The 16,167-nt window shown below is 32.0% G+C and overlaps 1 long non-coding RNA gene across 1 annotated transcript in view; it reads right to left on the bottom strand.

Annotated features, from left to right (window-relative positions):
• The window catches only part of LOC139488464 (uncharacterized), a 147,337-nt gene that overhangs the window by 86,006 nt on the left and 45,164 nt on the right, over positions 1 to 16,167 (bottom strand). The window contains exon 10 of the long non-coding RNA XR_011656006.1: positions 13,812 to 13,880. This is a non-coding gene — a long non-coding RNA (uncharacterized lncRNA). The remainder of the gene's footprint in view (positions 1 to 13,811; positions 13,881 to 16,167) is intronic.

Genomic DNA, 16,167 nt, shown 5'->3' with positions numbered 1-16,167 from the left:
CGAAGATTGCCAATGAGACAACAATCACAAAAGACCAAAATGACACAGACATTAACAACTATAGGTCATCGTACGGCCTTCAACAATGAGCAAAGCCCATACCGCATAGTCAGCTATAATAGGCCAAGATAAGACAATGTAAAACAATTCAAACGAGAAAACTAACTGCCTTATTTATGTAAAAAAATGAAAATGACTTTTGCATTGACTGTCATACAGCTTGCTGCGTACAAGCCGTTGCTGCAGCTTCCATATCACTAAAAGAGGGACGAAAGATACCAAAGGGACAGTCAAACTCATAAATCTAAAACAAACTGACAACGCCATGGCTAAAAATGAAAAAGACAAACAGAAAAACAATAGTACACATGACACAACATAGAAAACTAAAGAATAAACAACACGAACCCCACCAAAAACTAGGGATGATCTCAGGTGCTCCGGAAGGGTAAGCAGATCCTGCTCCACATGTGGCACCCGTCGTGTTGCGTATGTGATTACAAATCCGATAAATAGTCTAATTCGGTAGGTCACATTCATGAAAGGGAATTGCAGCAAACCCATTCTCGTATAACTGACTTGGTACTGGCCTTTTGCAGCAATCCAATTGTCGTATAGCTGACTTGGTATTGTCCTTTTGCAGCAATCCAATTGTCGTATAGCTGACTTGGTATTGTCCTTTTGCAGCAATCCCATTGTCGTATCATTGACTTCGTACTGTTTGTTTGCAGCATTCCAATTATTGTAAAGCTGACTTGGTAGTGGCCTTTTACAACAATTAAAGTGTCGTATAACTTACTTGCTATTATCAGTGATGGTTGATAAATTGTTTTGATGTACATACATTTTGCATCGACTGCAGTCGTAGAGCTCACAGTGTGTACAGGTTGACAAACTGCTTGCAAAGAAAATTGCTTGCTCGAACAAGTTTTAAGGCGGCTTTATTATCAAACATCTCAGTTTTTAAATTGAATCAAAATACAGATATATAAAGGCAACAGTAGTATACCGCTGTTCAAAACTCATAAATCCATGGACAAAAAACAAAATCGGGGTAACAAATTAAACCGAGGGAAACGCATTAAATATATACTAGTTTTCATGCTGTTAGGCTACCGGACTGGTAGAATCTCAGATTTTAATATAATTATGAATGTTTTCTTTTAATAAGGAAAGACTGCACATTAATAAATGAATTAACAACATATCAAGGCTTGATTTTATAGGATACGGACTGAAATGAACAGGAGCAGAAGTCTACGCTAAGTCAATGTCTAAACATATAAAATGTATTTTTCTTGATTATTTATGCATATGAACAATCATATAAATGCATTCTTGCAACATATAATAACGGTGCTTATACTCACGATTGTTTTACGTTGTGAAATGTGAACAAGAGCTTAGTGTGTGTGTTTTTGAATCAACATGCCTGTTTTCACGCTGTTTTAGTTATAAACCACATATCTAATATGAATTAATAAAATGCGCAAAGAGTGGTGTGGAAACCATAAAAGAATAGCTATCATCATATTTAAATTTAAACATAGATGAATGATATCCACTATGAACCGACAATATGAATAATATAAATGCTAAGGGTCAGATGTAAACTTGGTTTTCGGAAAACGCATGTTCTTCTTTCGGAAAATTTTGATTGACCTTGACATTTCTGTTTATATTGAAAAGACACATTTATATGTTTTTTTCTGTCAACATCACCACTAGCTTTTCGTCATACCCTTTATAAAATAATAAAAAAAAGAATGCATATGAATTTAGAAATAGAAGCATGTCCTCTACTTATTATATTTCGTTGTCAGATTGAGTCCAAATCTGAAGATATGCATAAAATAAAAAAAAGATGCTTGGTGAAATAATTCTAAAAAAAGAATTCCACAGTACAGGTAATGGAAACTGTATGAAGCTGACATGCAATAATGGCTTTGTTTTTAAAGTACGAAAATGACAAATGACGAAATCTACAAACAACGTTGAATTTTAAAATAATTACATCTCAAACAAATATAATAGTCCGTGATTTTCAGACAGCTTGTTAAAATCCTTTGATTTTCGAAAATCCGTGTACTTTTGTTTTCGACAATAGAAGTCATTAAACAGGACCTTTATATGACAGGCAATTTAGTCCATATTATACAAATATAGCAATATATTCTGGGTCTATTATTATATGTTCATTGTCATTTTAATCTATTTTCTTTACTAAAAGAACAAATTATATTTAAAGAAATAAACAAAAAATATATAAACAGCAGGTTCATCAGAGGCAACACGAGCATTATGCAATATATAAACAGTGGAGACATCTATGTGAAATTGTTACACTGTAAATTTTAAACATATGAGGTGTTTTTTATACTGAAATTTTGATCGAATTGACAGTATTCCACAATTAGATTATAACTAATTTTTGTCTGTTCAAATTGGTATGTAAAATTTAGGAAATATCCTTGGTTTTAGTTTTTATCAATCCGAGAATTGGCCACAACTCTTCTTTTAAGTTGGAATTTCAAAAAATGTATTTCATATTTTACGAGGAAATGTTCCTCAATCTCAATACATTATGCAAAAGAAATTTCTCCACGTCAATTCTATCAGCCACAATTATCACACAAAAGCTTTTGTCCAAATACTTACGCAACATATTATTTTTATTTACATGAACAAAAGGACATATTTGTTGCACGCCCAATAACCCTGAATTCCAAAAACAGCAGACGTTAAGAGGTGAAATACGATCTTTAAGCGGCAATACCAAAAAACGTTTATATTTATCTCAAAGCACTTCGTGTCTAAAGAAGCTTTATATAAAAGTTATTGAGTAAAGTATGTCAAAATCTGAATATAGGCCTACAAAACACGAAGGCCAGAAATGATATGCAAAGCATTGGAAACTGGAAAGAATGTTTTTAAATGTAAAGGAAAATCCTAGATAAAAAACAGTGACGTGACGTAATATGGAAATTTTCAATGTTGCATAAGATATGAGGGTCTGAATTTTTATAGAATAAAGTATTATCGGTAAAGAGTTCTGAATAAAACGCACAAAAAATTAAGAAAAGAGAAAAATAGGCACGAATTTAAAACAAAAGAGAAGATAATGGGATGTTAAGATATAAGGAATAGAGAATAATGGTTAAAATAAATAAGAATAAAAGAAATAAAGTACCCCAATCTTGACCCTCATAATATAACATGACTTGGACTCATGAATAAAAATAAGATCAGATCGAAACAGAGAATTTTTTTTAAATGTCCATGCATTTTATAAGTGCATCAAGTTCAATTTCGTTTGCCTGTTACAATATATCATTTAAAGATATTTAAACTTTTATATTTCAAAAGAAAAAAAAATCCAGGAAGTATTTTAAAGAATATTTGTTTTGATGTGTTTGATTGTTTTCGAATACGCAATCAAATTCTTTAAATTGTACCACTTTATACCAGTTAAAAATGGAACCGTGCGAAAAGGAAGAAGGATTGAGATATACAAAACAGTACAGCTTTGCTAAATTTTCCTGTGGTTGTTTTTAGTAAGGAACCTTGACAGTAGAATATGTCATTTTTTTTAATTTTTTTTTTTTATCTTTTTCATCTTTTTGATAGAATTTGTGTTTAAAGCAAATCTTAGGTTGTTTCTTTTGAGTTTATTACCACAGGCAATTGTCTCTGAATTTTTTTCCGTATATACCTTAATATGATCCGGGGGGGGGGGGGGTCATAGGAAAGAGCCCGGTCTCGCTCAAATTTTAAGTTCATGCGGTTCTGTCAATTTTTTGTTTGTTTCCTTTCTTTTGTCTGTTTTTTAGCTGGTAACTATTTTTCTCAATTTTTCAATTTATGCAACGCATTTTTAGACTCGAAACGATTAAGATTATGATATATCTTATATACAACTGCGTTATGAGTTACAGTGAATTCAGAAATTATTGGGAATAATGCGAATGGATGTGTATCACAATACTCTTAATTCGATACATTTACGTCTTTATGCAGATTTTCTAGAAAGTGCAATAATTAAGCTCATGTTTGTCCATTCTTAAAAAAATGCAATAATATCTGAATTTAATGTACTGACTGTGAGTTGCCCTCTTGAACTATTCTGAATTTTTATGTCGTTGGATTGAAGCTTCATAATTTGACATTGACCCCTACCTTTTTTATTTTTTACATTCGTACGATTATATAAAGGATTTCTTATTATTTTAATGCGTAGTTTCTTGAAATCAATCGCGATTTAAATCGCTCTTAAGTTACACTGTTAGAGTTTGATCTTTATAATACGATATGAGATATTCAAATAGTGAAAAGATTTCAAGATATTTCTTTGTTTTTTATACACCCGTGGTAACTTCTTTTTTTCTTTTTATAAATTGCACCTAATATTTATGTAACTGGACAGCCATTTTGACTTAGTCTTTTTGTGATTGTTCTATTTGATAAAATGTGCTGTTAAAAATGAATGGGTATCGTTTTACTCTTATTCTGTGTTTCCCGTTATTTTTTTATTGAGACAAGAAGACATCAAAAACTTGACCACTGTTTTATTTTAAATATTAGGTTACAAAAATAAGCTTTATCATCAAAAACACGAAAATGAAAGTAGCTAGCACATTTAGAACAGCCTTATTTTCTGAAAATGAAACACGTTTTCAGGGAATATAAAATATTTTTAGACAGAAGACCTAGTTAAATTTAGACATGAGGAAAAGAGGATAGTTATTTTTAAAAGTAGAAGTAGAAACATAAAAATTGCTTTCACAAAATCATGTTCAGGTATATACTTTGTTGCTTTTATGCTCACTTGTAAATTTTTCTGCGTTTCTTATTCTTAGATTTTTCATACCCTTTTTTATTCTTTTTTTAATTTGCCCTTTTTACTTTTTTCTATACATTTCAGCGCTCTGTTATTCTTTATTCTTTATTTTTATTTTTCTCTGTTCTATATTGGGTTTTTTTGGCAAATTTTGCGCAACTCTTTTTTCTTTTATTCTCTATTCTGTAAACCTCATCCAAATCTCTGCTATTGTTTTAATGGTCACCCTAAACATTGCTCAATCGACTATGGTACAACAAGAACAGAAGTCAATGGTGGTATAACACAAATTCGTAGCCTGTCCAAACATACAAATAATGAACTCTAGATGATGTTGAAAGATCAACCAGAAGTAAAGTCTACAGATTAGAAAAAAAATATGAGAGAGTTAACAATTTCAAGATATATATATACTGAAAAAAATAACATGGCTTAAATAGAATAGTTTTAAGCGGAATTTTGGCGGTCGACATTCACAAACTTAAACAATATAGTGTACATGATTAAGTGGAAACAAGGGCGAATCAGACCCCGAGCTACACAATGTATATGAAATAAAAACGAAGGAACCCGAAATCATCAAGTAACAAACAACTATTTCGAACGGGCTCAATACAAATGACGGACCAGAGCGACGAGTCATTCTACTGCGTAATCTTTTTATTCTAAATGCAAGTATTTTGTGAAGCATGCTTTATACAATACTTGAAAAGTCTTATGGTTTGAAGAACAAAAATTAATTTCCATAATAAAATGTCACTGTAGACCAGAAAGAATACTGAAGTTAAATTAGAAATACTACGCACATAAAACTATTACAGCAGTTTCTGTTGAGAGGTCGAGTTAATTTTCAAGTAGTGGATAGAAGGAATTTTGCGAATAGGTTATACTTGTTTATCTGTAGCTGCGCATACTTATTTTTTTCCGCGAAATTATTTTCTTCGTTTTGTTTTGCAGAATATTCATTTTCATCCTGTCTTAGGCACGATTATTTATTTTCAGTTCTTACACGTCCATGAGATTAATTTTCAAAATCCTCCTTCCGCAGAAAATCAAATGGTCGTTCCCCTATGAATTGGTGCGCACAGGACGTTTGCGCTTATTTACCTGTAAAACGATAGGACATTTGCGCTTCAAATACTATGGACATTTGCGCTTTAAAGTTTGATTCACCTGTAATAAACTAACCGTACATTTGCGCTTTTTACCTATAGATCTAACCTTCAAAAGTGAAGACCTTTCATAGAGATGAACCGTACAAATTGTTATGCTAGAATTAAAACGGACCTTTGTTATGCTAGAAATAAAAAAAAAAAAAAAACGTGTTGAAGGCCGTACTTTGATCTATAATGGTTTACTTTTATAAATTGTTACTTGAATGGAGAGTTGTGTCATTTGCACTCATACCGAATTCCCATTTCCATTCTCGATTATTTTTTTTTATAAAAAATCTCAACCAAATTTGGCTTATTCAAGAGAAGATGTTCACACTCTCTTTGCAGGTTAATATCCCGTACGGACATCCAAATTCAAACATTTTCTTCAAGTCAACGATAGAGAAACGGATTTTTTTTTTATGTACAACCAATTAAACTCTGCAAGGTCAAACCTTCCGGTCCAAAGCCTGGATAAAAGAGGAGGGAAGTCATAAAAACCAAATATTACAAAAGTGCAAATGTCCTATGTAAAAAGCGTAAATGTCCTTTTTTGAAAAGCGCAAACGTCCTATGATTTGAAGCGCAAGTGTCCAAAAAAATAAAGCGCAAATGTCCTATGAAAAAGCGCAAACGTCCCGCTCCGGAATTGGTACAGACTTCAAAAGTTTTGTGAGAGCAAATTAATTCACAAAATGTACCAGCTTAAAATTTTGAACATTAAGTGCGCATTTCATCTAAAACACTGATCGGTGACTGCTCGATTTAAATAAGTTAAAAGGCCAAGTCAAGTGCAAAGTTAAAGAGCACGGACGACCAAAAAATTCAGAAATGTATGACAAAAAATAACAAGATATTAAGCTGCAGCAGCTTATATAATTGAGAGACAGTCAAAGAGCAATCAAGCTTTAAAGGACATGGAAATACAGATCTAACACTTATACCAAGATATTGCAACTGGATTTTCCAAAAAGCTAATAATCTGTATCTGTATATTTTAAATTGAATGTATATAATTCACATACAAAAGTTTTTTTGTTGTGTCAATTGATTACAGATAAATTAGATTTATAGAGACCACTTTAAAGTATCCAGTAGCGGTTTCGTATTTAAATTTCTGTGAAAATAAATAATTGGTATTTTGTATTTTCAAAAAGGCCAGAGGTGCCATTTAATAATTCAGCCTTAAAGATCTTATCATTTATGTTCATAATTGATCTTTTTATATGATTACTATGTTATGTGATCCTCTATCAAAACTAATGAGGTTTGAACAGGAACTAAAGTTTGTTTGACAATATAGATTATCCCGAAGCCATTTAATTCGTATGCACACATTAACCCTGACACAACTTTGATAAACTGTCTTTTTCAGCAATGTTGGAGGTCAAATATAAACAGAAAAAAGATGTCTTATAGAAACGAACATGAACTGAAACAACGGAAAAGGGGAACCTTTAAATGCTTCTTTTATGAAAGATAAGGATATATTTATGTTCTTCCCCAAAAAATATCAATTGAAAAGGATGCGAAAGTTTGCTGTTGCCAAAAAGAATAATAAACCGTAAATGTCATATTTGGAATCATAACAATGAATTGGTAAACGAACAAAGACTAATTTCTTATAAAATATCCGTTTCTTAATGATGTAAACTACAAAAAGGCGGCAATTATTCTTCTTGGAAGGATTGATATAAGTACACGTACGAAGAAATCTGTCTATATTATCACATAACAATATAAACTAAATGTTTAAATACAGCCTGATTTTTCAATATCGGTATACATTATACAGGCAATTTCTCTGAATTCACATCATATCCAGTTGCTAATAAGGGAGGGTTATATGACTTTTGTATGCATTTGCACTTGTATTTCCTGAAATCCATTTCCTACTTAAGTGTTAATTGTGATATTTCAACGACAATAAAACAAACAAAAAAGCCGAGATCTGTATCATGACATGAAAGTTTAAAAATCGAAGTCTTCAAAAAAAAAATTCCATATATATAATTAACGTGGCAGAGATCCATGATATTTGATTATCATTACCAATATTGGAACAAAAGCTTTTTCATTAGTATACGCAGTTTTTAAGGATTTCATTTTGTTCAGTCTTTGGGTCTCTGTGTGGTGTTTTGTCTACTTAATTATAATCTTTTTGCCGTTTTAGTTGGGTTTTTTTCCCCATTGCATTGTCATTTCTTTTCGACTTAGAGTTAAAAAGTCCCCTTCGATCGCGATCTCCCAAGTTTATTTTAATGCAAAAACATGTTTTGTGTTAGCAATTAGTTTTATTTAAAAATCTTTATGCTCAGTAATATTTATATCGTAAAAAAAGTAATGCTCAAAGGTAAAATCATTTCATTGAGATGTTTATACATGTGATGATGTAAATACAAAAAAATCCTTTGATTGCTTATAATAAAAGAATAATTTGACGAGTTGATAAGGTGACGTTTTTCACCTGTACAAATAAAAATAAATTAGAAAGACTTTAAAACCACAAGAAACTTTGAAAATTATTAAAAAGCAATAGATGTTGACTAAGCTTGATTCCGAAAGTGAAAACGTGTCCTCAAGGAAGAAAAGTCAGTTCATGAACGCGAAGAATTACATGTAATCAAATAAAAGAGGAATAACTCAAAAAATAATTTTTAAACTGTCAATGGTGTAAGCAATTAGTTGCATTTTAAAATTTTTAACATATCATTTTCATTGAAATTGATTCTTCTCGATGAATCAACTTTGATACCACTAACAATATATACATCATATGAACACTTTAGGACAATAAAAAAATCGCTGACATCGTTTGATCATTGTAGAGATTTAAATTTGGCACTGTCAACTGGAAAAATAAAAAAGCGACATTTTTCGTATGTCTTTGTCTCGAGGTTTAAAAGTCTATTGAAGGTTGTTCGAAGTTATGATAGATTATGAAACAATTATCAGTCTTGTGCATCACTCACCATAAGACAGAATAAAAAAGAAGGGGCGTATCCCTTATTTTTAAAAGGTAGACTAAGTGTGATTCCTAAAAAAGTGTGATTCCTGAAACGGAATATAGACTGCCGTGCGGATCGAGGCGAATATTGACGTCTTTATTTTTATATTTTTTTCAATCAAGGTGAGGAGACGAAAGCAACTACCGCCCCCTCCCCCCCTAAATTCCGCAATTCAATAGTTATAAGTAATGAAAGATAATAATGCTTATTTTTGTTAAATCAAATAATTGTCCACATAGGTTCTTATGACATTTGTAGAACTATTGCAGGGAAATATAGAAGTGCTTTTGCAAAATTTCGCTGTGGTGTTGCGCCCCTAAAAAATGAAACGGGCCGGTATCAGAACTTACCTATTAATGAAAGAATATGTTTTAGTTGTATTGATACCATTTAAGATGAGAAGCATGTAATTTTGAAATGTCCACTATATTCAGATTTTCGTGCTGTGTTGTTAAGTCATGCTAATTCTTTTTGTCATGATTTTAATAGTATGTCAGATGACGATACAATTGTATTTTTATTTAGTTATGAAAATGTTTACTTTTATTCTGCCAAAATCTGCTATGATATTTTACTGAAAAGAAAATGTTTATTATATTCTGAAAATTTGTATACTTTTATGCTTTTAATTTGTTTTATGTTTTATATTTTATGTGTGTATATATATATATGTAAATGTATATACCATTTTTTATAGTCTCTCATAACTCTTTTTAGAGTGGCTCTTGTTTTATATTTGAAATTGTAATATTATGTAAATGTTTTATAAGAGGTGAGACTCAAATTAAATATTGTCTTGTCTTGTCTTTTCTATGATTTATGATTACTAATTCTATGGTATTTCTCATTTAGATTTGATAATGCAAAAAATATAGTTTCAGTCGAACATTCGCTTTGTGGTGGCACGGTAGTATTTCCTTGCCCATAAGGGATAATGATAGCCTTTTTAGAATTTTCACCACTTTCTAACACTGCAAAAAATTCTACATTCACAGTTAACTGAAGTATTTTCATTTTACTATTCAGAAATGAATTTGAATATGCATCATGACCGTTTACTTTTTTGGCTATTTTTAAAAACCTAAGGCCACTAGTATTTTTAGGTCTTTTATGGTGCAGTGAATACAAAATTTTCAAAAATTCTCAAAAATTCATTTTCATCTGTATGTAAAATTATTTCATATTTTTCTACACCTGATTCATCCCTCAGTTTGGGAAAGTATGTTCAGTTGATACTGTATTTTTTGTCCAATCACACTGTTTAGATACATTAACCTAAGTAGGGTACACAAAAGAGCAACCTAAATTTTGGAATGCAAATACTACCGTGCCACCTTGTCGCAGTGAGGATTGATATTAAACACTTTCAACGAAACCATGTTCTTGTTTGTGGAATCCGCATCTAACTGACTTGGCAGGAACAATGTCATTTATTTATGTTAATTACAGTCAGTAGTAAAATGATATAAACAGAAAAAAAACCACCAAACTTGTTTAGTTGAATTGTAGAAGATTCCGCTCTCAAAGTTATTTAAACAAAGGATTTTACACAATATAAAAAAAGGAAGATGCATTTCTTCGAAATTTACAACAAAAGAGGAAAGAAAAGTTTGATATTCTCTATTTTCCTTTTTCCTAAGAAATGTAGATGATTATGTAAGATTACCGGATGTATTATTCATATCGTCTGCTGCAATGAAACTTTCAATGATTATTTTACATATAAAATTATGTAACAAGAGTCCTGATCAACAGTTCAGATCATTAAAAACCGCCGAAATAAAAACTTTCTTTTGTGTTCATGCAACCGTGTTATATTCTGATACTTCTGAATCTTTAAGTAAATGAGTCATTTTGATACTTTGAGACGATAGGTCTCATTTCACTTACTCTTTTCTTCTGTCACATATTTTGTAGTGTTTCTGTTCTTATTTATGGGTGGAGATTTAGACTATAGCTCTTTAAATCAAGAATTTGTATTTTTTAATAATTCTTTACTTTTAAATGATTTTTCCTTTGATTACATGTATAACTCTTTGTTTTACATCCCAGCTCCTTTGTTCTAACAGGGGTGATCTGAGCCGGATCACCCCTACCAGATCGCCCCAGTTTGAGTTTCTTTGTTACGCATGCTTTCCTTTGTTCTGTAACATTTTGGCGGGAATGTCAAATCCACTATAAAACTTATAATTAAATATACAATTATAAGGAAAACACTATCTATCATAATTCACGTAGAAAAAATCCAGTGTATATGCTGGGATTCGAACTCAAGCCACGACACAACCACTACACAAGGACGACTTGATACGAACTATTAGTAATTTAACATACTTAAAGGAAGCAAGATATTTTTATAAGTGGGGCGAGTTGGCAGACGTTTATTCAGTGGGGTTTAAACCCTTTTCGTTAAAAAGTGAGGTGTCAGTGATTGTTCAGTTTGATTTTACACTTTTTCAAAAGTGGGGCGAGTCGGTAAACAAGAGCGGGGCGATTTTTTCATAAAGTGGCGATATAGGTTGGGCCGATTGGCCAGTGGGGCGAGTTGACATTGTTTGATATCTACTCATCGTGTTCGGGGGGTCAGAAAGGGTACATATCATATAGTAATGTATGAAGTATATTATAATGGTTGTGTGGCGTTCTAAACAAGATTTTATGAATTGTAAATGGTTTTTCGTCTAATCTAAAAGAGCTGGGATGTAAAATAGTTATCCCACTCGGACTTGGTGTGTCCAGTGTTAGATTACCCTCTGGCCTCCGGCCATCGGGGTGATCTTACACTGACACACCGCGTCATCGTGGGATAACTATTAAAGAGAGGAGTTTATTTTAAAAACATCATTATTGCGCCCTCTTATTATATATAATTTAAAGGCGTACAACTTTAATTTTCAAAGAAATTCTTAGGATTTTTCACCCAATGAGTAGATTAGCTCATCTTCGCTAGCCAGGGGTTGATCGTAACCCTTGGCTAGCGAAGATGAGATTAGCTTTGCAGTATTTGAGATCTTTATTCAGAACATTGAATAAAAACTTTTAAAAATCGGTTATTACGATTCTAAAGAAGATACTGGAACAGTAGCAAATGTTGCAACCAATGAGTTTTGTCATTGAAAAACTTTAAATTTCTCAATAAACATCTATGAAATGTTTCCTTTTCTTTAGAGATAAAACAAGGACTACACTTTTCTGTCCTAATCAACAATTAGATGTACTACGGCAATGCTGATATATAAAGAAATAAGTGGTGCATAAGGTCTTTTTTCTAATTTTAGACACCGATTTAGGACAGGATGTGGATACATATGAACACTGTAATTACTGCTATGACAATGTCAAAGTTACGGAAGCTGGTTAGTGTCAAGGTGGAGTTTTATATTTAAGTCGTTATAACGACTTAGCTAAGTTGTTATAACGACTAAGCATATTTATCTTGTTATAACAACATAGCTAACTTGTTTAACGACTAAGCTTACTTGTTTAAACGACTTACCTTACTTGTAAAAACACCTTAGCTAACTCGTTTTAACAACTAAGCTAACTTGTTATAACGATTTATCTAATTTAACTCGTTATAACATCTGAGTTAACTCGTTATAGCGACTTTACCTTAGTCGGTTAAACAACTTGGCTATCTCGATTAAGCAACTTATCTAACTAGCTAACTCGTTTAAACAACTTAGCTAACTTGTTTAAACGACTTAGATAACTTGCTATAACGACTTAGCTAATCTAACTCGTTATAACAAGTTAACTAAGTTGTTTAAACGAGTTAGCTAAGTTGTTTAAACAAGTTAGCTAAGTCGTTTAAACGAATTAGCTAAGTCGTTTATACAACTTAGCTAAGTTGTTTAAACGAGATAGTTAAGTTTTTTAAACGACTTAGCTAAGTCGTTATAACGAGTAAGCTAAGTTGTTATAACGAGTTAAATTAGCTAAGTCGTTATAACAAGTTACTTAGTTGTTTAAACAAGTTAGCTAAGTCGTTTTAACGAGTTAGCTAAGTTGTTTAAACGAGTAAGCTAACTTGTTTTAACAAGTAAGCTAAGTCGTTAAAACATTGTCTTATTGGGGCTTATTATAGCTGACTATAGGGTATGTGATTTGCTCATTGTTGAAGGCCGTACGGTGACCTATAGTTGTTAATGTCTGTGTCATTTTGGTCTTTTGTGGATAGTTGACTCATTGGCAATCATACCACATCTTCTGATTTATAAGACGTTTAAATAAGTTAACTAAGTTGTTATAACAAGATAAATATGCTAAGTCGTTATAACAACTTAACTAAAATACTTAAAATAAAACTCTATCCTGACACTAACCGGCTTCCGTACAAAGTCATTCAAAAGTAAACACAAAAATCATTCTGAAGAAAAAATTTAAGAAGTACAAAAGTGAAAGTTTCAATAAATCCGTTCAGACAGTTTAGGACCAGTTGTGAATACAAAACCAAAACGGAAAGACGACTCTAACAGAGGGGACGAAAAGATCATGTATCCAATTCTTTAGTGATCTAGCATACCAATGAATATATTAATAATGAATTTTAGGTCCCTTTCAAATTCATTTCCGATAGTGGCCGATTTCCTTCCAATCTCCTATATCTCGATCCTCTTCCATATCGGTATCCAAATGCAGTGAATAATTTGTACATTGATGCATTTATGCATGCCATTGTCAATATTGTTACTGTAAAATTATCGGATCTGTTGAGCTTGAAGAAAACTTCAGCAATTGGGTATATAGTTTGCATGCATGCAACCATTTATATTCTTCTTTTTTTTCTTTTTTTTTTTATCATTAACCTACCTTTAACTTGCTGTAAGATTTCTTCTGTTGTTTTTTTTACGTTGTACGACGTTAAGATCACTCATACATCTGCAATAAGAAAAAATGATTGCTCGTTTTATATCCAGGTAGTGTTATATATAGTGTTTCTGATTATTATTTTTTTTTACTTAATGTTTTTAACTTAATGTTTTTAATTTTTTTTTAATTTTTTGTTTCTCATTATTTGAAACATTCTCATCGTTTTAATGCAGCATGCTTTTACAAGCGGGTTTGATCATGGCATTTTTCAAAACATTTCCCCCTTAAACTCCTTCACAATATTTCGAAAACTTCTGTTTATCTGCATGTTTAGATATATTTTTCTTCCGTTCAATTTTTGACATATAAACTATAATAGAAGAAGCTGTTTATACGTGGTTTACAAGAACACGTAGCTCTTGGAATAAGAATTTTACACCAAAGGACACAATTTATGGCCCACTTGTAACAATCGGAGATATTGAACTCTTCTCGTACTCGGGTTCTACGTAAATTCAGGGATTGAATTAAATTGTTTCTTGAAATCCTGTCCTTGAAAAATTTTAAAGGTGCAATTGCAATTTCTGTTTATTTATTGCATAAGTATGACAATACATGATCTATTCACCGCATAAATATGACAATACATGATCTATTATCACCGCCTCTGTGGTGTCGTCGTAGCGAAATAACCCAAAGTACGATTGTATTGGGGTTGACCCTGGATCAGTTGAAACGTAATCTATTGTTTGCGTTGAATGTTTTATAATCCGTCAAAAAAATAAGGTGCACACATATGACTTTGATATAGCAGAAATAGATTAGTTATCTTTAGATTTTTCTAGATAATTTGCATCAATTGAATGATTCAATCACACTGTATATTTCCTGATAGTATACTTATGAAAATTAAATTCTTAGAAGACGATCTAGTAAAAAAAAACATGAAAGAAAACTTGAAGAAAAATCTCAAAAATACTGAACTCCGAGGAAAATTCAATCGGAAAGTCCCTAATCACGTGGCAATACCAAATGACAAAACACATCAAACGAATGGACAACAACAATAAGTAAGAGGTATAAGACGACATTAAAAGAGCCAATAGTGACAGACGAATTGCTTGGAATTATGTTTGAATAAATTTTGTCATACGTTCTCTTGTAAAAATAATGCTTTCCTAGAATGTCCTTCATTCCTTCGTGCACCTTCGAAACAAGACGTGATGATCAAATACATGAACCTCTTTGAGAGTATTGATAGACAAAGGACTAATGGATGAGCGCTCAAAAACATGTTAAGTCCCGTCACAATTTAAGGTTATCATAGCATATCTCCCAATTATTTTGTTTGTATATAAATCAGAACAACAAAAAATAGTCCTAGGAAATATGCATTATTTACATATAATAACTATTCATTATATACCCATTGATAATTTACAGTGATAGTAAGTAATGCATATAACAAATCAGATGATATCAGGAAAATGATACCTACAGAAACAGACATTTCTTGATCCTCTCTATATTTGACAACCTAAAAGGAGAAATATATTTGGACAGTTTACGTGACTTTTAAATGGTATTTATTAACAAATGAAGTTCTCATTGGCACTATATTGTCAAAGAGATAGAAATACGACAAACACACGTTGCATCCCGAAGAATATTAAAACAATCAAAACTTGAACATTGGTAAACCAATTAGAAAATGTACGTCCTTGATAAAGGACAATCCAGACGACAGCTCCAAAGTTTTAATTTTCAGTTTCACCTCATCAAGACCCGGAAAGTTTTAAATATCCGTTCACCGAAGTATTGGTTCGTGGGCAAGTGCTATTCTCCGGACTAACCGTCCACCAACGTCAGTATCTACCAGTGGTATTTAGCGTTCCTGATGAAGGTAAATCTAGAAAAGCGCTTCGGACGCATTGGAATGATTAAACGTGTTGTTTTCAATTTTTTTACATCACTGGGTCGATTCCTCTGCTGGTGGACTATCAGTCCCCGATGGTATCATCAGCTCAGTGGTCAGTACTTCGGAAAGAAAAGAGGGACGAAAGATACCAAAGGGACAGTCAAACTCATAAATCTAAAACAAACTGACAACGCCATGAGCTAAAAATGAAAAAGACAAACAGAAAAACAATAGTACACATGACACAACATAGAAAACTAAAGAATAAACAACACGAACCCCACCAAAACCTAGGGGTGATCTCAGGTGCTCTGGAAGAGTAAGCAGATCCTTCTCCACATGTGGCACCCGCCGTGTTGCTTATGTGATTACAAATCCGGTAAATAGTCTAATTCGGTAGGTCACATTCATGAAAGGGAAAGGGATTGTATTTACGAC

This window comes from Mytilus edulis, chromosome 9 (assembly GCF_963676685.1).
Source record: "Mytilus edulis chromosome 9, xbMytEdul2.2, whole genome shotgun sequence".
Lineage (NCBI taxonomy): Eukaryota > Metazoa > Mollusca > Bivalvia > Mytilida > Mytilidae > Mytilus > Mytilus edulis.
The sequence above is the reverse complement of the archived record's forward strand: the minus strand, read 5'-3'. Positions and strand labels throughout refer to the sequence as shown.